Raw genomic sequence first — 23,802 nt, 5'->3', positions numbered from 1 at the left:
TGGGTGGAACTGTATCTATCCTCTAAGATCTTGGTGAGATCTACCATATTCTATAGTAACAGACCTATTTATATGTGTATCTTTGTATGACCCTGATTTGCTTCAGTTTTTAGCCTTTTTTGACGATTTTTTGAATCACACTTGCCATTTTTGTGGAAGATACCGTGCTCGCCTTAAGTCTGGCCCGTTTATGGCCCTTTACTAGCCAAGGATAGTCTCTCCCCCTTGCGTATGGCTTTGGAAGGGTTGTCCTTCCTTTATTTTTATGTTTTTGCTCGGCGAGCAGAACCCGAAGTCCTTCCTCTATGTTTACTCCGATAGACTCGGGCGAGCCGAAATACATTCTACTTCCGCACCTCACCGCGTCTATTAAACGTCTCTGACAGCGCCTGTTCCAGTTAGTTGCGGGAACGCTGGCCAGAGGGTAGGTCCACGGCACAGGACCTGCAGCATAATCGTAAGTGCTTAATTGCTTTGACGGGGCAATTATAGATATGTTTGCACCCGTTTTTATGTTTGTACTAACAGCACTTTGGACAGCCGTCACCGAGACTTGCGATTGGGGATGGCATACTTCTTTATGTAATTGCAACCATTACGGGGTCATTTTGTAAAATACCATACATTTACAATGAAGAGAGCCCATTATTATATGGATCTGGCACATATTTTGTGATCATGATTTTCACTCATTATCCCTAACAGCGGATTAAATATATTGTGATGTCATTACAGCCATTTTGGGGATATGATGTAAATTGTTTTACCTTTATGATGACGAGTGGCTAGTGCTATGGGCTTGGAATACATTTTGTGACCTTATTAATTGTTCACTCTTTATTCCAACAATCATTTAAACTACTAATACTATTTTGTTGGTTTTCGTACTACTGATGGCTATTTGTTTTATTATGAACAGTTTTTTTGGAGTCCTTGGAATGCGTTTCCCAAGGGGCCCGATCTTGAATTAAGGGTGGTAAGCCTGACCTCTTGTTTTCTAACTATGACTCATCATTAAGATATTTGCACATATGCACCTCTACAATCACTATTTGTGTACCTTTGGTGTTGTATCCTTTCTTTTTTTAGGGCGACCTTCTTTTGACTCAACCAGTTGACTTGACGTAAGTGACTAATTTTGATTGTATTTGTGTATCTGTTGGAGAAGAAGTATTGATTTTTGGTCCTGATGAAGCGTCGATGGATCCTATTGGACCAATAGACGTGAAACATGTTGACCCAAATTTAAAGGCACCTTAATTATCGTAGTCCTCTGTGGTTTCTTACCTTTTTTAAGTAATTGAGCATTATACTCAATTCGTGACTTTCATGGTTATTTTTAATCTTGGTCTTCATTCCTTGTTGAATCGATTAAAACTATGATGGACTTGTTGGGATGAATAACCAATTTTATTTATTTTTGTTTCTCTCCACCAGTGCCGGTGCCCGAATTTAGGCCCTTGCCTCTCCCTATTCAAACTGATTAGTTATTAGCTTACCTACATGGCTAAGAGCTCCCGTCTTTGGGAGCCCGTCAGGAATTGCAGCGCCAGCCTGGCGTGGAACATTCCCGATGCTGATGCTACACATCCAGTGTGATGCTTGAGGGGTCTTGCTCCTGAGACATTAGATCTCCCAGAAATTCTAGTTTAAGTTTGGAACAGTGTACCTTCTGTTTATATCAGGTACAACAAACTGCACTGCGAGAAAAGAAGAGATGTCAGAAAGAGATAGATCAGTGAATGCGCCCAGATTGAAATTGGAGTTAAATGAAATGATATTAGGAACATTAAACACAGCACAATTGGAAACATACACAGAAGACAAACTATATTTCATGTGCAAAGACATTACTCAACGTGCAGGGCAGGCTTATGAGAGATTCGTGAAGTAGTCAAAAAAGCCGCTAAAGATAAGTTACTTATTGGAGTTTATCACAAAATAGATAGACAACATAAAGTCCCCTGGAATGAAATTGCACATTAAGGAATTGATTACAAACATTAAGAAATGGGGAGTTATAGATACATGGAAAGGTAGATTGGCGAAGAACAGAGATCAGAAGAGAGTAAAACCAAATGTGCCTTCTGCAGGAGCAAATAAAGCCAAGGAAATTGTAAAAATGGTGCCCAGGAGAGGGATACCAGGTGGAGCTTATGTTCATGTACCCTGGTGTAGGGGTGATATTATGTTATTTGCAAATGATTACCCAAGATTGAGAGAGAAACCACTTGAATAGTACAAGGAAACAGAGAGATTCATGAAACTTTCAAAATGCCTGGCGGAAGATTTGAATACTTTGTTTGACATTTTGGTTCTGAGTGATTTGTTGACTGAATGCAAGGTGAATGTTAATTGGCCTTATTGTTTAACCCGAAGAGACCCAGTAACAGGGTGTACCACCTGAAAAGGTGATGACAAACTATTTCAAAGTTATTGAGTTTTTTAAAAACAAGGTGTTTCTAAAGATAGTGAATGGCAGCGGATTGGCAGGGTGGCTCAGGAATCACAGGAGTTGATGCATGCTTATTACAAAAGATGGCTCCACTATTTCTATCATCATAGTGGTACAGCAGCAATAGAAGCTAAATATATAAGCAATTTTGTGTTCAGATTTGTGCAAGGATTGAAGCAAGACATAAATTAGATGATTCAGCAGCACCTGATTTGTTTGCAGAATAAACCGATTGATGAATTCCTGTGGTATGCAAAGTACTTTAGTGACGAATTGGAATTGGTGCATGTAGGAAGCTGGCTCTGTATATACTATATCAAAATGAGGTATAGTGTGCAATGAGTCAAGGGGTTCCCCAGAGGCTTAACATAGGCTAATGTAGATAATACTAATGCTCTCTTTTGTGGTAGTGTGGTCAAGCAGTTAGGCTTATCAGAGGGTAGTGCAAAGCATTTGTTGTGCACACACAGTCAATAAATGAAGCACACACTCAACAATTAACTCCAGGCCAATTGTTTTTATATGCCAAAAATTATTTTTTTTACTTTCTAGAACCACAAGATTCAAGTTGCAGGTAAGTACATTTGCAAGTAAGTATCCAACATATGTATCAATACCACTTTCTTTCAATTTGGCAAGTTATATGGTTTTTGAATAAATAGCATTAATCTGTTTTTCGGAAACAGTTCTAGTGGGTAGGAAAAGTTAGCAAAGTTTTGAGGTAAGTACAAGACTTACAGTTCCAGTCTCCAGGTGTTAGGATGAACACAGGTAGGGGTTCAGGTTAACATGAAACACCCACCACCAGCAACATGGGGCTGGCTGGGTCCAGAGGTCAAAGTTGAGTTTGATTTAACATGGGCTCTTATGGAGACTGGGGCCACTCGGAATCATGCCCGCTTGCAAGTAAGTACCTTCGTCTTCGAAGGGCAGACCTGGGGAGTTTAGAGGAGTACTGGGGGGACCACAGGGCAGCACCAAAAACACAAACTCTCAGTGGCGCAGGGGTGGTCAGGTGAGGGGTGCAAACACAGCGTTGGGTGCCAGTGCTTTCCTATAGGGGGACCCTGGGAGTCACAAAGATGCTGCGGGTGAAATTCAGGGGGTCTTTTCTGGGAAACCAAAGGCTAGACAAGGAGGAGGGCTGCCTGCTGGATATTGATGCACCAAAGGTCGGATTCCCCGAGGCCAGAGGGCTGCAGGTGCAGGGGTACCTATTGGCATTGGGAATCTGTGTTTTGATTCTGTTGCGGTCAGGGGGGGTCCTCTGGATTCAGGCTGCAGGCGTCATTGTGTTGGATAGGAGGGGTCAGCCCAGGGTGGACACAAGGTCAGAATCTCTTCAGTTGGACCAGCTGGACACGGACCGTGGGTGCTGGGTGCAGAGTGGGCAGGATTCACTTATCTGGGGCGGTTCTGGAGTCCTTTGCTGGTGTTTTGTTCTCAACAGGACCGCTGTCTATCGGAGATCTTGGTCCTCTGGGGTGCAGGCAGCCCTCGTGAGGCTTTTAAGGGGTCGCTGGTCCTGCAGGATGCTTTGTCTTTTGGTTCCGGGTCTTCAGAAGCTGGAAACAGACATGTAGGGCTGGGGCCAAGTCAGGGCTGCAGCCAAGTCAGGTGGTGTCTTCAGTCTTCTCTGCTGGGTGCCAGCTTAGCAGTCCTTCTTCTTTTCTTCTTTCTTCTTCTTGAAGTCACCAGGAATCTGACAACTAGGTTCAGGGGAGCCCTTGAATCCTGGATTTAGGGGTGTTACAGGGGTCAGAGGGCAATAGCCAGTGGCTACTGTCCCTGAGGGTGACTACACCCTTCTGGTGTCCACACTGTCTGGGGAGGGGCACACAGACATAACCCTATTGGTCCCTGTCCTCCAAACCAAGATGGAGGGTTTTGCAAGAAGGGGGTCACTTCAGGTATGGATATCTGGGTGGTCCTAGCTGAAGTGGTCACTCCTCCTTGTTTTCCTAGTTTTTCCGCCAGACTTGCCCCCAAAAGTGGGGCGTTGTCTGGAGGGTGGGCAAGTTCACTAGCTAGAGTGCCAGGGGGCACTGTGACAAAAGGCTTGAGCCTTTGAGGCTCACTTCCAGGTGTTACAGTTCCTGCAGGGGGAGGTGTGAAGCATCTCCACCCAGTGCTTGCTTTGTTTCTGGCCACAGAGAGCACAAAGGATCTCACCCCATGTGGTACAGACTGGTCAGTCCTGTACTAGAAGTTTGGCTAAAATACAGGGTGCATCTCTAAGATGCGCTCTGGGTGCATTTTTCAATAAATCCAACACTGGCATCAGTGTGGGTTTATTGTGCTAGGACGTTTGACACCAAACTTCCCAGACTTCAGTGAAGCAATTATGGAGATGAGGAGTTCATAATGACAAACTCCCAGCCCATATACTTTATATGGCCAGACTGCACATACAGTGTCTAAGAGTGGACTTAGACACTGGGGGCTCATGCATCTATGCCCTCACCTGTGGTATAGTGCTCCCTTCTTTAGAGCTGTAAGGGCTACTAGAGGGGTGACTTACCTATGCCACAGGCAGTGGTTTGTGGACATGGCATTCTGAGAGAGTTGCCATGTTGACTTTGTCTTTTTCTCCCCAGCATCATACGCAAGCTGCAAAGGCAGTGTGCATGTGCTTGGTGTGGGGTCCCCAAGGGTGGCATAATATATGCTGCAGCCCTTGAGGACCTTCCCTGGCCACAAGACCATTGGTACCATGGGTACTGTTAGAAATGGGGTCCTTGGTTGACAGTCAGGTTACCCCCTGTTCAAGCAAAGACCCTCACTCTAGTCAGGGTAAAAGAGAATCACCCTCAGCTAACCCCTGCTTACCCCCTTGGTAGCTTGGCAGAGCAGTAGGCTTAACCTCAGAGTGCTAGGCGTAAAGTATTTGTACCAACACACACAGTAACTCAATGAAAACACTACAAAATGACACAACACAGGTTTAGAAAAATAGGAAATATTTATCTAAACAAAACAAGACCAAAACGACAAAAATCCACCATACACAAGTCAAGTTATTAATTAAAAATCAAAAAGAGTCTTTAAGTAGTTTTAAAAACACACTAGCGCTGCTAGAGTGAAAATGTACCTGGTGTGCGTCAAAAATAACCCCGCACGGGCGGGCGTGCGTCGAAAATAACTCCGCACGGCGGTACTCGAGTCAAAAATCCAGCCGCACGATGAGTTGACGATCCAGCCGCGCAGGTTGCGATCTCCCAGCCTCCGTCAGCGATGCTGCGCGTCGTTTCTCCTGCTCCGTGCGTCGATTCTTCGGTCGCGTTTCCTGCGAGCGTCGTTTCTCAGCCGCGGAGCTGGCGGCGCGTCGTTTTTCAGCCGCCGATCGGATTCGCGTCGATCTTTTCCCCGCACAGCGCTCTGTGCGTGGATTTTCTTGTCTTTAGGCTGCCAGCTTCTCCTTTCAGGGTCCCAGGAACTGGATGGGCACCACAGGGCAGAGTAGGAGTCTCTCCAGAGGCTCCAGGTGCTGGCAGAGAGAAGTCTTTGCTGTCCCTGAGACTTCAAACAACAGGAGGCAAGCTCTAGATCAAGCCCTTGGAGATTTCTTCTCAAGATGGAAGGCACACAAAGTCCAGTCTTTGCCCTCTTACTCTGGCAGAAGCAGCACTGCAGGAAAGCTCCACAAAGCACAGTCACAGGCAGGGCAGCACTTCCTCCTCAGCTAACAGCTCTTCTCCAGGCAGAGGTTCCTCTTGATTCCAGAAGTGTTTCTAAAGTCTGTAGATTTGGGTGCCCTTCTTATACCCATTTTAGTCTTTGAAGTCACCTTTCTTCAAAGGGGACTCACCCCTACTTGTGAAATCCTGCCTTGCCCAGGCAAGGCCTCAGACACACACCAGGGGGTTGGAGCCGGCATTGTTGGAGGCAGGCACAGTCCTTTCAGATGAGAGTGACCACTCCACCCCTCCCTCCTAGCAGAGATGGCTAATCAGGAAATGCAGGTTACACCCCAGCTCCCTTTGTGTCACTGTCTGGTGTGAGGTGAAAAACAACCCAACTGTCAAACTGACCCAGACAGGGAATCCACAAACAAGGCAGAGTCACAGAATGGTTTAAGCAAGAAAATGCTCACTTTCTAAAAGTGGCATTTTCAAACGCACAATCTTAAAATCAACTTTACTAAAAGATGTATTTTTAAATTGTGAGCTCAGGGACCCCAAACTCCACATGTCCATCTACTCTCTAGGGGAATCTACGCTTTAATCATATTTAAAGGTAGCCCCCATATTATCCTATGAGAGAGACAGTCCTTGCAACAGTGAAAAACTAATTTAGCAGTATTTCACTGTCAGGACATATAAACCATATTACTATATGTCCTACCTTATCCATACACTGCACCCTGCCCTTGGGGCTACCTAGGGCCTACCTTAGGGGTGCCTTACATGTAAGAAAAGGGAAGGTTTGGGCCTGGCAAGTGGGTACACTTGCCAAGTCGAATTTACAGTGTAAAAATACACACACAGACACTGCAGTGGCAGGTCTGAGACATGATTACAGAGCTACTTATGTGGGTGGCACAACCAGTGCTGCAGGCCCACTAGTAGCATTTGATTTACAGGCCCTGGGCACCTCTAGTGCACTTTACTAGGGACTTAACAGTAAAACAAATATGCCAATCATGGAGAACCAATTATGTACACATTTTAAACAGGAGCACTTGCACTTTAGCACTGGTTAGCAGTGGGAAAGTGCCCAGAGTATCAATAACAATAAAATTAGAGTCCAGCACACATCAACAACCTGGGCAACAGAGGCAAAAAGTTAAGGGAGACCACGCCAAGGATGAAAAGTCTAACACGTGTCCCCCCCAGCTAAAAGTGGGGAGCAACTACCCAACCTCATGGGAGTTCTCATCACTAAGGCGGAAGAACCTGGACAGACCATCAGCATTGGCGTGCTCTGTACCAGGACGATGTTCCACCGTAAAGTCCATCCCCTGTAGGGAAATGGACCACCTCAACAGTTTTGGATTCTCACCCCTCATCTGCATTAACCATCTGAGGGGCCTGTGGTCGGTCTGAACTCGGAAGTGAGTCCCAAACAAGTAGGGTCTTAGCTTCTTCAGTGCCCAGACCACAGCAAACGCTTCGCGTTCTATGGCACTCCACCTACGTTCCCTGGGTAGTAACCTCCTGCTAATGAAGGCTACGGGTTGATCTAAGCCCTCTTCATTAAGCTGTGAGAGTACTGCTCCAATACCATGCTCTGAGGCGTCTGTTTGCACAACAAACTCCTTGGAGTAGTCAGGTGCCTGCAGCACAGGTGCTGTGCACATGGCAGCCTTCAGGGCATCAAAAGCGTTCTGGCAAGCCTCTGTCCAGATCACTTTTTTGGGTTGCTTCTTGGAAGTCAACTCAGTTAAGGGGGTAACAATGGTACCATATCCCTTAACAAACCTCCGGTAATATCCTGTGAGACCTAAAAAGGCTCTCACTTCAGTCTGGGTCTTGGGAGGCTCCCAAGCCAGAATCGTATCAATGTTAGGCTGTAGGGGTGCCACCTGGCCACTCCCCACCTGGTGTCCTAAGTACACCACAGAACCCTGCCCTATTTGGCACTTGCTTGCCTTAATAGTGAGGCCTGCCTTCTGCAGGGACTCTAACACTCTCCAGAGGTGTTGCAGGTGTTCCTCCCATGTGGAACTAAACACAGCAATGTCATCCAGGTAGGCGGCACTGAACTCATCCAGTCCTGCCAACACCTGGTTGACCAACCTCTGAAAGGTGGCAGGGGCGTTCTTCATCCCAAAGGGCATCACATTGAAGTGGAAGTGCCCATCTGGGGTAGAGAATGCTGACCTCTCCTTTGCCCCCTCAGTTAAGGCAATCTGCCAGTACCCAGATGTTAAATCAAACGTACTGAGGTACTTGGCAGCTCCTATCCGATCAATGAGCTCATCAGCTCGGGGGATGGGGTGTGCGTCAGTCTTGCTGACCGCATTGAGACCCCGGTAGTCCACACAGAACCTAAGTTCTGGAGTGGCACCAGGAGCAGCAGCCTTTGGGACCAAGACCACTGGGCTGGCCCAAGGACTGCTGGAGTGCTCAATAACCCCTAGGGTTAACATTTTGGAGACTTCCTCCTTAATGCAAGCCCTGACCCTGTCAGTCACCCTGTAAACCTTATGTTTAACAGGTGTACTGTCCCCAGTGTCCACATCATGTGTGCACAGGTGTGTGACTCCTGGGATCAGGGAAAACAGCGAGGCGAACTGTCCCAGCACGTGGCGACAGTCCCTCTGCTGTTCCTCAGTCAGGGAGGGGGAGAGGATCACTCCCTCCACAGACCCATCTTTCTCTCCTGCAGACAGGAGGTCAGGAAGAGGCTCACTCTCTTCCTCCACCCCGTCATCTGTTGCTAGGAGCATGGATAGCTCAGTTCGCTCAAAGTGTGGTTTGAGGCGGTTGACATGTAGGACCCTCAAAGGGTTCCTGGGGGATTGCAAGTCTACCAGATAGGTGACCTCGCTCTTTCTTTCCACCACCTCAAAAGGCCCAGTCCACTTATCTTGGAGAGCCCTAGGCTCCACTGGTGCCATGACCCACACTTTTTGTCCAGGCTGAAACTCAACCAGAGTGGCATTCTGGTCGTACCACCGTTTCATATCCTCCTGGCTTGCTTCCAGGTTCTCCTGAGCGAGACTCCTGAAGCGGGCAGTCTGGTTTCTTAGTGCCAGCATGTAGCTAAATACATCCTGGGGTGGTTTACTAGGAGCTTTCTCCAAAGCCTCCTTCACCAGACTGAGCGGTCCCCTCACAGGGTGGCCATAGATGAGCTCAAAGGGGCTAAAGCCAAGTCCCTTTTGAGGCACCTCCCTGTAAGCGAACAGAAGGCATGGCAAGAGGACGTCCCACTTACGCCTCAAGGGCTCTGACAGGCCCTGAATCATGCCTTTCAAGGTGCGGTTGAATCTCTCAACCAGCCCATTACTTTGGGGGTGGTAAGGGGTGGTGAACTTGTAGGTTACCCCACAGACCTTCCACAGAGACTTCATATAAGTGGATATGAAGTTTGTACCTCTATCAGATACCACCTCCTTGGGGAACCCCATGCGGGTAAAAACCCCCATCAAGGCACGTCCCACCACGGGGGCAGTGACCGTCCTTAGAGGAATGGCTTCTGGGTACCGCGTGGCATGGTCCACTAAGACCAGGATGAACCTGTTGCCCATGGCTGTCTTGGGATCCAGAGGCCCCACAATGTCAATTCCTACCCTTTCAAAGGGAGTACTGACTACCGGTAAAGGTTGGTGGGGAGCTTTGCATTTCCCCCCACTCTTGCCACTTGCCTGACAAGTCTGACAAGACCTACAATAAGCAGCTGACTGCTTGTGCATCAAGGGCCAGTAAAAGTGGGAGACAAGCCTCTTATAGGTCTTGTCCTGCCCTAGATGTCCTGCCAAAGGCACATCATGAGCCAAACCCAGTAGGAAGGCCCTGAAGCACTGGGGTACCACCAGCATACGAGCTGACCCAGGCTCAGGAACCTTAGGCTCACTGTACAGGAGGCCATCCTCCCAATAAATCAGGTGAGTACCTGGCGCCTCGCCAGCCGCCTGGGCTGCAGCCTGCTGCCGCAGCCCCTCAAGAGTAGGGCACTCCTTCTGCGCTGTGCAGAATGCTTCCCTGGTGGGTCCCCCTTCCTGCTGCCACTGTGATAGCTCAGGGACCTCTCCCAGTTCAGCCACCTGCTCCCCTGTAGGTTCCGGGGCGTCACCCTCAGGCTCCGCCTCCTCCCGGACCGTGGGAACCTCGGGGGCCGGTTTCCCGCGCCCCCTGCCCTTCCTCTTCTTGGCAGTCCCCTGGGCCACTGTTTCAGGCTCCAGGGGCTCTTGACTACCCTGATTGGCTGCCATAGACCGGGTGGATACACATACCCACCCAGGCAGACCCAACATCTCCAAGTGAGACCTGTGTTCCACCTCCTTCCAAGGGGAATCCTCCAGGTCGTTACCTAGCAAACAATCAACAGGCATGGTTGGACTCACAGCTATTTTCCAGGAACCTGAGACCCCCCCCATTCAAAGGGAACCTGCGCCACTCTGCAGAGGCGCTCAGAGTTGTCTACCGCAACTACTTGGTGAAGTACCCGGGGATCAATCTGCTCTTCAGACACCAGGTGACTCCTCACTGTAGTCACACTGGCTCCTGTGTCTCTCAGAGCCTCTACCCTCTGTCCATTGATGGTCACCCATTGCCTGTATTTCTTAGTGTTATCAGGCACTAGGTTTCTCTGGACCATCTCACTGTCCCCTAGTGAGACAAGGGTCATTTCTGCTGGTTCCCACCCACCTGAAACCAACTCCTCCCCAAGCGCTACACTGGCCAAACCCTGGGACGGTGCACCAGTGGGTGCCGGTGTACTTCTGGGGCATTTGGGGTCCCCCCTCACATGACCCACCTGGTCACATGCATAGCACTTACGTGGGGGACCACCTGCCACTGGCTTCCCTTTGGACAACCATGGCTTCTTTACACTGGGGGGTTGGGGATCCTTACCCTGGGAATCAGTTTGGGGCCCTTTAGAGAACTCCCCCTGTTTGCCCTTACCCCCCTTTCTTCTGAGAGGGACCCTGCCCACCCTTGGCGTGGTCTCCCCCATACCTCTTTTGGACCCTGGTGCTCTCCCAGCGGTCCGCTTCCTGTGCAAGCTTCCTGGGGTCAGTCAGCTTGCTGTCAATGAGGTGCTGGCGCAGCTCTGGAAAACATAAACTGTACAAGTGCTCCCAAGCAATTAAATTGTAAAGCCCCTCATACGTGTTTACCTTACTGCCCTTCACCCAACCATCCAGTGACCTGCAAAAAGAATCAACACATTCCAACCATGTTTGGGATTCCTTTCTCTTGTAGGATCTAAACTTCTCCTTGTACTGCTCAGGGGTGAGACCATACCTGGTAAGTAAGGCCTCCTTCATCACAGGGTAGGTGAGATCCTGAGCATCCCCTAAGGCTGTCAGTGTGTCCCTCCCCTCTGCCTCAAAATGCTTCCACAGGGCTGCCCCCCAATGAGCTTCAGGGACCAGGTTCATGTGGAGAGCTGACTCGTAACCCTTGAACCACAAGTAGATATCATCCTCCCTCTTATAATCCCTCACAAGGTCTTTTGGGATGTGTACCCTTCTCTCAGGCTGCACTGTAGGATTGCTGCCACCATCTCTACTGGACTGGCTTCTATGATCTATCTCTTTCAAGCTAAGCTCATGAGCCATTGTTATCTTCTTCTCCTCAAGGGCTAGCCTTCTCTGCTCCAATTGGTACTCCCTTTCTGCCTGTCTGTCCTGTAACTCTTCAGGTGTCAGACCCTTGGAGGATACACTGCTACTTGCCCTAGAGACTCTTTCCCTGGAAATAACAGGCCCCCCCACTATACCATTATGTACTGATTGCTCTCCCTCCTCATCCTCCTCCTCCTCCTCCTCATCCTCAGTGTGCCCTCCAGTGCTTCTGGTTGTCACCCAGGCCCTCAGCGCCTTTTTCAGCTCATCCTTCTTGGAAGAGCTCTTAATGGGACAACCAAAATTTTTACAAAACTGCTTAAGCTGAGCCTTGTTATAACTATCCAATTGCTTCAGGTCAAAAACAGCTTCAACTGGTGCATCTCCAAGTAGAGACATGATAAAAGGTTAAAAGAGTGCAAAGTTCCAAATGCAGAAAAGCAAGTTCTCAAATGAAGTTCCAGAAAAGTCAATCACCGGATCAGCGAAAAAGGAAACTGAATGCAGAGCAAAAACAGTCCAAATAAAGAAAAACAAAAATCACAAGACTAGTAGTATGTGGTCACGTAGTGGTCTGAACTCAAAACAGTAGTGTACACTTAATCACTGTATGTCAAGTACAAATACAAGTCCAAATCCCAACCGCTGATCACCAATGTTAGAAATGGGGTCCTTGGTTGACAGTCAGGTTACCCCCTGTTCAAGCAAAGACCCTCACTCTAGTCAGGGTAAAAGAGAATCACCCTCAGCTAACCCCTGCTTACCCCCTTGGTAGCTTGGCAGAGCAGTAGGCTTAACCTCAGAGTGCTAGGCGTAAAGTATTTGTACCAACACACACAGTAACTCAATGAAAACACTACAAAATGACACAACACAGGTTTAGAAAAATAGGAAATATTTATCTAAACAAAACAAGACCAAAACGACAAAAATCCACCATACACAAGTCAAGTTATTAATTAAAAATCAAAAAGAGTCTTTAAGTAGTTTTAAAAACACACTAGCGCAGCTAGAGTGAAAATGTACCTGGTGTGCGTCAAAAATAACCCCGCACGGGCGGGCGTGCGTCGAAAATAACTGCGCACGGCGGTACTCGAGTCAAAAATCCAGCCGCACGATGAGTTGACGATCCAGCCGCGCAGGTTGCGATCTCCCAGCCTCCGTCAGCGATGCTGCGTGTCGTTTCTCCTGCTCCGTGCGTCGATTCTTCGGTCGCGTTTCCTGCAAGCGTCGTTTCTCAGCCGCGGAGCTGGCGGCGCGTCGTTTTTCAGCCGCCGATCGGATTCGCGTCGATCTTTTCCCCGCACGGCGCTCTGTGCGTGGATTTTCTTGTCTTTAGGCTGCCAGCTTCTCCTTTCAGGGTCCCAGGAAATGGATGGGCACCACAGGGCAGAGTAGGAGTCTCTCCAGAGGCTCCAGGTGCTGGCAGAGAGAAGTCTTTGCTGTCCCTGAGACTTCAAACAACAGGAAGCAAGCTCTAGATCAAGCCCTTGGAGATTTCTTCTCAAGATGGAAGGCACACAAAGTCCAGTCTTTGCCCTCTTACTCTGGCAGAAGCAGCACTGCAGGAAAGCTCCACAAAGCACAGTCACAGACAGGGCAGCACTTCCTCCTCAGCTAACAGCTCTTCTCCAGGCAGAGGTTCCTCTTGATTCCAGAAGTGTTTCTAAAGTCTGTAGATTTGGGTGCCCTTCTTATACCCATTTTAGTCTTTGAAGTCACCTTTCTTCAAAGGGGACTCACCCCTACTTGTGAAATCCTGCCTTGCCCAGGCAAGGCCTCAGACACACACCAGGGGGTTGGAGCCGGCATTGTTGGAGGCAGGCACAGTCCTTTCAGATGAGATTGACCACTCCACCCCTCCCTCCTAGCAGAGATGGCTAATCAGGAAATGCAGGTTACACCCCAGCTCCCTTTGTGTCACTGTCTGGTGTGAGGTGAAAAACAACCCAACTGTCAAACTGACCCAGACAGGGAATCCACAAACAAGGCAGAGTCACAGAATGGTTTAAGCAAGAAAATGCTCACTTTCTAAAAGTGGCATTTTCAAACGCACAATCTTAAAATGAACTTTACTAAAAGATGTATTTTTAAATTGTGAGCTCAGGGACCCCAAACTCCACATGTCCATCTACTCTCTAGGGGAATCTACGCTTTAATCATATTTAAAGGTAGCCCCCATATTATCCTATGAGAGAGACAGTCCTTGCAACAGTGAAAAACTAATTTAGCAGTATTTCACTGTCAGGACATATAAACCATATTACTATATGTCCTACCTTATCCATACACTGCACCCTGCCCTTGGGGCTACCTAGGGCCTTCCTTAGGGGTGCCTTACATGTAAGAAAAGGGAAGGTTTGGGCCTGGCAAGTGGGTACCCTTGCCAAGTCGAATTTACAGTGTAAAAATACACACACAGACACTGCAGTGGCAGGTCTGAGACATGATTACAGAGCTACTTATGTGGGTGGCACAACCAGTGCTGCAGGCCCACTAGTAGCATTTGATTTACAGGCCCTGGGCACCTCTAGTGCACTTTACTAGGGACTTAACATTAAAACAAATATCAGGGAGAACCAATTACGTACACATTTTAAACAGGAGCACTTGCACTTTAGCACTGGTTAGCAGTGGTAAAGTGCCCAGAGTAACAATAACAATAAAATCAGAGTCCAGCACACATCAACAACCTGGGCAACAGAGGCAAAAAGTTAAGGGAGACCACGCCAAGGATGAAAAGTCTAACAGGTACCTTTTACAAAGGACTTAACTGTGTGCCAGGGGTGTGCCAATCATGGAAACAATGGTACAATTTTTGGGTAGAAACACTTGTGCTGGGGCCCAGTACACTCTCAGTGTACTCAGCATCAATATCAGGCAAAAAGTGGGGGGTAACCATGCCAAAAGGGGCACTTTCCTATAAAGTAGAATACGTTGAAAGAGAAGCTGATGGTCATGCAATTGAAAGCTGCACAAAAATCTAGTCAGAGCCCATGGATGATGGTGGATACTGGTGATATTCAGGTAGTGCCCCAGCAGGTAACGAATGTTGTCCAGCCTAGAGGTAGAGGACATGTTGTTCAGGTAGATCAAATTGGAGGTGTGGTTGATGTGCAGGCTTTGAAGAGAACTATTCTGTGTCATGCGCGCAAACGTTTTGGTAATTGGCGAAGGGAGTATCCCTTTAATAATGTGAATAATCAAATACAGAATACTGGAGCTTCTCAAATGCAAGACAATAATCAGGTTCAAATCCATAGAATTCAAAGACCTGAAGTGCAAAAAGTAAATGTGTCTCCAGGACAGCAGATGCAGGTACCTCAAGTCCTGATGACTCAACACCAAGTGTGCTCCAACAGAATTTAAATCAAATTGCAAACCAATGTGAACCTGATAGCATCACAGTTTCCCCTAGTGGATTTGAGTGATGAGGAGTTTTCATACCTTCTTTAAGCAGATAGCGCAGACGATGAGGAGTGCATGCTAGATGCATCCTTAGAAGCAGATCAATGTGGTCCCTATGTAAATGCCAATGTCGTGGGTCATGATGTGTCATTCCTGGTTGACACTTGGGCTACACGTTCCACTGTTAGAACATCAGAAGTGCTAAATTTGCCCCTTTCAGGAAAAATACTTGAGGTTGTAGAAGTCACAAATAAGCAGTTGACCAACCATGTAACACAGTATGCCCTTGTAAAAATAGGTTTATTTTTATGGTCTGTGATTCAAGTCCTGTAAGTTTACTTAGACACAACTTACTGTGTAAGCTGTAAAGAGCCGAGGACCTCCTTTCCCCCAGAGTCTTAGGTTGGGTCAGCTAGTTTGATGATTAAGACCCCATAAAATCAGGAGAGTGGTTAGTGAATATGATATGACCCCAGCAGAAATCCAACGGCTAATAGTCAGAGGGAGGAAGATGGGGGCTGCTGGTCCAAACGGGGTCCTTCAGGCCATTTACAAATCAGACCTGTCCAAGTGGGCAGAAGCTAGGGCTCCCCTTTCCAATCATGCCTTGACTGACAAATGATCCCGGAATCTTGGAGAAGATCAATCATTTGTCCAATATACAAAGGTACGGACAAATCGGACCCTAGAAACTACTGTCTGATAGCGCTTATTTACAATGGAAAAATATTTTGCCAGGGTCCTCCTTAAATACCTTACTTATTGAGCCGGCCAAAAATTAATAATTTCCCCAAACCAAACTGGGTTCACTAGTAACACAGGCATGTAAACCAATATCATGGCCTTATCTCTTATACTAGACTCTTCAATGGCTGCAAACCTTCCGCTATGCCTTTTTTTTATCAACTTCAAAGCAGCATTTGATAGTATCAATTAAAGTAGGCTCTGAGGGAAACTCAACAGCTGGCAAATTGCACTGCAACTCCTGAAAGCCTTTCAGAACCTGTACACTAAAAAGTGGGTCAGGATCAACCTGGGCAACAGATCAAACATCTGTAGGGGGACTGCAACAACTAGAGGCCTGAAACAGGGCTGTGTCTTGGCCCCAACTTTATTCAATCTTTTTATGGCTGATTACTCAACAGGACTATCTTCCATCAACTCCAATGCACCACGGCTGGGGATGATGCAACTGTTAAACCGCCTATATGTTGATGACGTCGTATTACTCAGCAGAACTAGGGTAGGCATGATACATCTTTTGAATGCCACTGAAAATTACTCCCTTAAGAAGGGCTGCAAATGAACCATAAAAAGACCAAAATCATGATCTCAGTTAAGAGATCCTTCAAGGGGGTCGCAACCCAGGGATTAAGCAGGAATAAGCTTGAAGAAAGGCTACTTATAAATACCTGGGTCTCCTTTTCGACTGCCACAGCTCCTTTTTTAAACATAAAGAACAAATAAGACAGGAAGGGGCTGCCCTCTCCTTCGGACGCCTTCAGCCAAATTGAACAAGTATACGCTCAGTCCACTGCTAGAAGATAAGGTGGCCCCCACGCTGGCCTACGGAAGTGTCACCCTCTATGGTAGAAACTCTAAGTTCTTTGATGACACCATAATGAGCATATACAGGCAAATGTTTAAGCTTCCACATTATACTTCACCAGCACAGATAAGGCTGGAGTTCAGCCTGCCCAAAAAGTCTCTTGCAAGGTGCACAGTCTAGATTAACTTTTTTCTCAAAACGAGAGGCATGGCCGGGGACACATAAACCATAACATATGGGAGGAAATAACAATAAAGCCCCGCTTTCTGGCCCGAAAATTCATTGACACCTGAATCAAGCAGCTAGGCATGGAGAGTTTATGGTCATCAGTGCTCAATTACAAGCTATTTAAATCACTAACCAAAAAAGCAATAAAGTACCTGTTGTAAACTGAAGACAAGACAACTCTTGAGAAAAGGCATCATGCCTGGATAGTTTAAACAGCTATAGGACCCTAGCCCCTCAGCAAAACCTGAGAGAAATCCTAACGTACAGCATTAAAAGGAAATAACTGCCTTATTATTTGGGGGTCCTACCTGTGGGCAAACATGAGAGCCCATGGCATCGGCCCACAAAAGATGGGCCCTGTCGGCTCTGCAGGCTAGCGCCTTAAACTGTGTCTCACATGTTCTGCTTGTGCAACAGCACTTTGAGGGAACGCCGTAGACTACTGCACACGTTATGGTTACAACTGGGGGTTTGCACGTGGAGACATGCAGTCCTACCCAAACAGCGAGATATTTGGAGGAAGTGGAGTGTGTTCTGACTGCCACAACCTTCTAAGAGCACAAAACACAGGTCTCTACTCTCTGCCAGGGCGTATAAAACAACAATGGACGTGTTGTTTGACTTTACAAATTAGAACTGAATTATAGTCATTGTCCTCTGGCACATGTGCACTTTAGGATTCAAATGTCTGCCGGACAGTGCTCATACTTTAAGTAGGATTGTATGTTAGCCATGGTTTTTTAGCAGTGGGGCAGGCAGTACACCTTGCACTTTGGGAGCTAAGGAGCAGATTTATACTTTTTGCTGCAAGCCTGCATTAGCGCAGGTTTGTGGCAAAAAGTATAGCGCCGGCTAGCGCTATTCCATGACGCTGGACAGGTGCCATATGTATGGAATGGCGCTAGCTGGCGCTAAGGCCCTGTTAGCATCCTTGTAAAGGACGCAAACAGGGCCGGGGAGGCGTAGGGGTAACCAGGGCTTGTGCGCCAAATTATGACGCTACACAGTTTACAGGCTACACTGCTTAGAGGCATTTCTTTTTTGCCTCTAAGCAATGTAGCACAATTTTCTGGTGTACAAGCCCAATGGCCATGCCCAGGGGACGAATGGAGTAGGTACAATGTGACGCAGGGCTTTACAAACTGATGCATTGGGCCATATGTGTCAGATGTAAATATGGAGCAGTGTAGAGCACTGATTGCACCATCAATGCATTCAAAAAATGAAGCAGCAGTGGCGCAAGAAGCTTGTAAATGAGGCCCTGAGTTTTTTGCGTGAGGCACGTTACAGAAGCAGGTAAATGTACAATGTTTGCATCCTGATAGTACCCACACAATTTGGACCTGCAAATTGCATGCTGACGTGCATTTTCAGAATACAAAGGTGGAAGGGACACACCCATGCTTAGTGGGGAGATGTTGAAAGGGTCTTGTCAATGGGAAAAACGTTTTCCATGAAAATAAAAAGATTTAGCATGTGTTAATGCCCTACAGATTTTGCCATTTGGTGGATATCCCAGAACTGCATATTGGAGTACAACAGAAATTCTACAATTTTCATATGTGTCTTTCATAACCTGGAAATTATTTTAATTCCCTAAAGAATGGCTATTTGATCCACTGCTCAAGATACTTTCGTACTTCTGTCAACGTTTACAAAAATACGGTTGGAGAGGTTTAGATGTATTTGTTTATTGTTTGGAGACTCTATATACTACACAAGCCCCATTAAACACCTGCTCTCAGGAAAATGAAAATATAAATAATATATACATTGAAAACCATCCATACGAGACTATTGACAGCTGTAATTATAAAATTAAAATATTTCCCAGGAATCTGAGAACATACGAAGGAGCAGACTTATCAAGGAGTAGCAAAGGTGCAAAGTGCTGGAAATTGGCAACAAGTATTGATAGTATTTATTTTTACACCAAAAACCTTTTTTGTGTGCTGTAAAATTGTCCTAAAACAAGACATGGCTCTGAGATAATCTCTCTCTCCCTAGTGAACCTCAGGGCAGCAACTTTGCTTATTGCGCTACTTTGCATTACTTATTAATAAAAGTTTTCCTCAGTGACAATATTCTCAACCCAGGGAAGCAGATTTTGATCAAATCTAGGGGCTTATTTACAAGCCCTGTGCACTGCTGGTGCATCATTTTTCGTGACAGATCGGTGGCGCATAGCGCAGACCCATGTCTACAAGGCCAGACAAAGACACTTTGCGTGGCTTTTCATGGGCTTGTACATATGGTGTAAGGCAGAGCAGCACTAGTTCCTGTTTTGCACTACATTGTGTCAAGGAGACGTTACATGGACATTGGGTTTTCCCACACAACACCCATGGGTTTTGACACATTCCCAGACTTACACAAATGTATAAACCTTGGAATGTGTCAAAATCTTATGCCTCCCCAGGGGAGAAAACCACAAGGAGAAAGATCTTTGTTTCTCCTCATTTTTTCTGCTTTGTACTTGTGCTGAATTCTGCAGCACATGTAGAAAGAAGAATAAGCCTCCAGGGATTGAAGGGACACCTTCCTGCACAAATACAATCCTCTCCGTGATTCAATCATCCTGTGTCTGCGCTAGGCAACCCTTTTTGCACCAGCGCAGGCAGAGAGGACAGAAATGTGCCGTACCTTGTAGATATGATGCATTTCTGCCCTTTCCCTGTGGTTCATTGCAGCACAGCATGATCACTTGTAAACAAGCCACCTAGGGCTAGATCTATAAGAAAGTGGTGCATCGATCCCATTGCACCACTTTTCTTGGGACACCCATGCCACACCTAACAACACTATGGTTGTGCAGTATTTACAATAGAGCACACCATGACGCATGTTTCCACAATTGCGTCATCATTTATGATGCTTTTGTCGAGCTTTACTGGATTAGTGCAATAACTTATGCCACTAGTGCGGCAAAGAACTAAGGAAGGCCCATAGGCTACTATGGGCCCGTCACTTTAACGCCTGCCCCAATGAGGCATTAAAAATGATGCAAAAATGGCACAGTGAAATCTACAAGCCTCCCTGCATGGGAACGCCCCCCCTTGCATACATTTTGCCTGGCGCAGGCAAAATGTGGTGTAAGGGGTTAGAAAGTGGTGCAATGCTAGCATTGATCCACTTTGTAAATATAGTGAAGGAGAATATCCTCCTTAATGCCACATTAGCATAAGAAAATGACACTAGTGTGCCAGGACCTCGTAAAACTTGCTCTTTGGGGCATATTTATGCTCTGCTTGCGCCGGATTTGCATCATTTATTTTACATAAATTCAGCACAAACCTAACACCATATTTATACTTTGACGGCCGACCCCGCGAACGTCAAAATTCCGCTGTGTGCGTCATTTTCTGGATTTGTGAAACCGCCTTGCGTTAATGGCATGCAAGATAGGCGTTCCCGTCCAAAAAATTACTTAAACACAAGTGCAACATATTTATCCAACTGGGCAAAAATGGAGCATGGCTGGGAGGCGGAGCCGGAGCCGGAAAATGGCGCACAGCCCGATGTGAATCAAAAATTAACGCCTGGGTCAAGGCAGGCGTTAAGGGATTTGTGGGCTCTTTTCCATGGTGGAAGACCATGGAAGCAGTCCACAGGTGCCCTTTCCTGCACCCAGGGACACCCCCTGCCACCCTAGCCCACCCCTGGAGGACACCCATGGATGAGAGGGCCCATCTATGGTGAGTGCAGGTAAGTATTTTTTTTTTATTTATTTTAAGTGGGATGGGGGGCCTTCCTTGGGCCCCCTTACATGCCATGGGGCATAACTCCTGACCTTTTGACAGGAGTCATTTCCATGGGAGTTGTGCGTCAAAAAATGGCGCAAGTCAGGTTAGAGTCAATATTTTTTACTCTAACCTGACTTGCACCATTCTTTGACGCACAACCCCCATTCTTACCTACACCTCCGCTGCCCGGTTTGAGTCATTTATTTTGAACCAAACCAGGCCGCAGCGCCGGCTAACATCATTCCATAAATAAGGTGCCCGGCTGGCGCGTTGGAATGGCGTTAGCCGGCAGTAAACTTTTTGACGCAAATTTGCCCAAGCGCTGATTCGGGTCAAAAAGTATAAATATGGGTCTTAGGGACAGATGTAGCAAAGGGTTTTTCCCATTCTGTGTCAATGGGAAAATGTGTTCGTAGGAAAGGGCATAATGGAAGAAGAACTTGTTACAACTTTTAAGAAGCTACTATCCAGTCTTTCGTTGGCGATTTCTGTGAATTGTATGATTTATCTAACCCCTTTGCAGCCTGAATACACATCATTTGAAAACGAAAAATCCAGCAGCTCGCTAGAATCCCAAGGAATGTATGTTCTGAATACTGTAGTTAAATTCGTGATTTGTATCGCATCTTTGGGTGATTGTGATACCTATTGTGTTCCAACTATTAGGCCCGGCTATCATTTTTCTTCATGGTAACCCTAATGAGAGAGACCTGGGATTAGCCATCAAGCACTGGAAAATATGTTACGGTTGTTTGGGCCAAAGACCCGTTTTTCTGGCCGTTGGAATACAATATTTTGAAAGTGAAATAATTCTACAAGACACGCGCATTAAAGTAACTCCTCAAGAATTAATGATCACATCACAGCTGAACAATGTGTGAAGTATCTAACTTGATTTGAACTCCCAGCTGCTAAAAATCTGGCAAAGACAGGAACCCGATGCTGGTTCTTCGCGCCTCTTTGTTCTGAATATGAGTCAAGGAAGAAGCAATAACCCCCTCTGGGGCGCTGCTCGGGCTTCAGCGAGGGCCGGCAGTGGCTGTCACTGCAGAGGTAGCTATGATGAATCTAACATTAGCACAGTGGATATGTATGTGCAACCTGTTAATATGTACCCTAGGGTTTAAAGCGAATCCCTTACTAACAACCTAATTTGGTGTATAGATGTTATTGTTGAACGCATGAAGGACACTTAAGTGCCTCACAAGAAGTAACCGTTTCAGGTCTTTCCTTATATTACATTAGGTCATTCTGAATGCTCGACTGCATCCATCTGGCTCCTGGACTCCAGGGCTGTCGGAAGAAGAATCAGTAGTCTCAAACGTGCTGCTGTCGCCACACAACGTTTCAAATGTCAAGATTCAGCCGATAGTGCCCATGCACAAGCATTGCATGCGAATCAAAGCAATCCTACGTGTAGACATAGTCGTCAATGCCACGGGATCGCATCCACTACACGAGCACATTCTCAAGGTGCAACTGCATCGTACTATACCGAGCAAAGCATCAAGGGTGCAAGGATAACCATATAAGGTCCATCAGCACATTACAATCTCCCACATGCTGGTATTGCTCAATATTTACAGGTATTGTACATGTGAAGATATGGACTTCTTTAATAAGACACATAAAAAGCCAGAATATGACCAGTGACAACTCGTTTTTTCTTTCCTCCAACCTGTAATATCAGCACCTTGTAGCTGCACTGCCTCATATGCTCATCAGGGCTGCAAGCACCGCGGCACAGCATTCTGCCCCAAGGCATACAGCTGATATTCAAAGGCTGAACAAATATGCAATTGTGTCAAAATCCATGGTTGGATGGATGCATGGGAATGCCCATACTCCACCCATGGAATGCATTCCCAATGCAGACTACCACAGGGTACCAATTTGCACTATCTTGTGTTACTCTGGATTTACTAAACCACACAGAGCAAATACAAGGTGGGTTAGTAATTCCCACTAATGGGTTTGCACTGCCTTGCGACACCTGGCATGAAATAAGGGCAACGCAAGCCCTTGGAACATCTGGGTCAACCTTTCACAAAGCCCAACAAAGCCCAACGCAGAAAGCTCCCCTGCTGCACTGCACTGCATGAAAGGGAGAGGGCAGGAATACACCGTATTTAACATTATACAGCACATTCCTGCTCTCTGCCTACGCTAACACACAAGGAGCTGGGCTAGCACCAATGCAGGCATTACTGGCAGGATAGTTTTTGTGCAGGAATGGACACCTTCCTGTACAAATGCAATCCTCAGAGGCAGTCGCTTCTTTCTACATGTGCTGCTCAATGTAGCGAATGTAGAAATAGGAAACATGGCAAAATAAAGATATTTCTCCTTGTTGCGCCTCTAATGAAGAGGCGTACAATTCTGACACTTTTTAGGTCTACCAGTATTGGTAAATCTGGGAATGTGTCAGAATTCATGGGTAGATGCATGGGAATATCCATGCATCTACCCACGGCATGCCTCCCTGCCCCGGAGTAACACAAGGCATCAAATTGTTCTGCCTCGCGTTACTCTAGATTGCCTCTTTCACCAGCAATCAAAAGGAATCTCAGTCCTGCCAAGTGTCACACATCTTGTGTTAGAATAACGCATATCCGATCTTTTTCTCACATTACCACAATGCCTGAGAATGTCACGCAAAAGAACCTTGTCGGTAAAACCTGCTTGTTCCAGTTTCTCCGTTTGCTTGGTAAGCTCCGGGTAGTGTTTATCAAAGGTCACAAGGTGGCGCTGGTGCACAATGGGAGGTGTGGGATTCTCAATTTTTTTTATTTCTATGGTTCCATCATCCTCATTGCTTTATTTTGCTTGCAAGAAGGTGTTACTCATAGTTGTTGCAATGTCATTCAGAATTACACCGAAATTATGAAAATGTCACACATAGCAATCTGAAACCTTGGCAGCAATGAAATGTTAATTTTCCGATTTGATAAACTGCTGTTTATCCCATCTTAAAATCAGCTTTATTTGTGCATGTATTCCTACTCCGTGCTGTGAATTTTCTACATATTGATAATCTGCCCACACTGTTCCACTGATTAGCCTCGCTTGCAATTGCCTTTAACTCTTGCTCCCCTCACTGACCAGTAATTATTTTATAACCTCTTTACCGCATGCAGTTTCCATTATTCAGACAATGATTTGTTGCAGTTCGAATACCAAA

General features: G+C 46.6%; 1 long non-coding RNA gene across 1 annotated transcript in view; it reads left to right on the top strand.

The window, feature by feature from the left end:
- Positions 1 to 323: 323 nt before the first annotated feature.
- The window catches only part of LOC138287817 (uncharacterized), a 64,129-nt gene continuing 40,650 nt past the window's right edge, over positions 324 to 23,802 (top strand). The window contains exons 1-3 of the long non-coding RNA XR_011202286.1: positions 324 to 457; positions 920 to 976; positions 1,090 to 1,124. This is a non-coding gene — a long non-coding RNA (uncharacterized lncRNA). The remainder of the gene's footprint in view (positions 458 to 919; positions 977 to 1,089; positions 1,125 to 23,802) is intronic.

The sequence above is a fragment of the Pleurodeles waltl genome, chromosome 4_1 (assembly GCF_031143425.1).
Source record: "Pleurodeles waltl isolate 20211129_DDA chromosome 4_1, aPleWal1.hap1.20221129, whole genome shotgun sequence".
NCBI classification, from domain to species: Eukaryota; Metazoa; Chordata; class Amphibia; order Caudata; family Salamandridae; genus Pleurodeles; species Pleurodeles waltl.
This window is presented reverse-complemented; position numbering and strand designations above follow the sequence as displayed.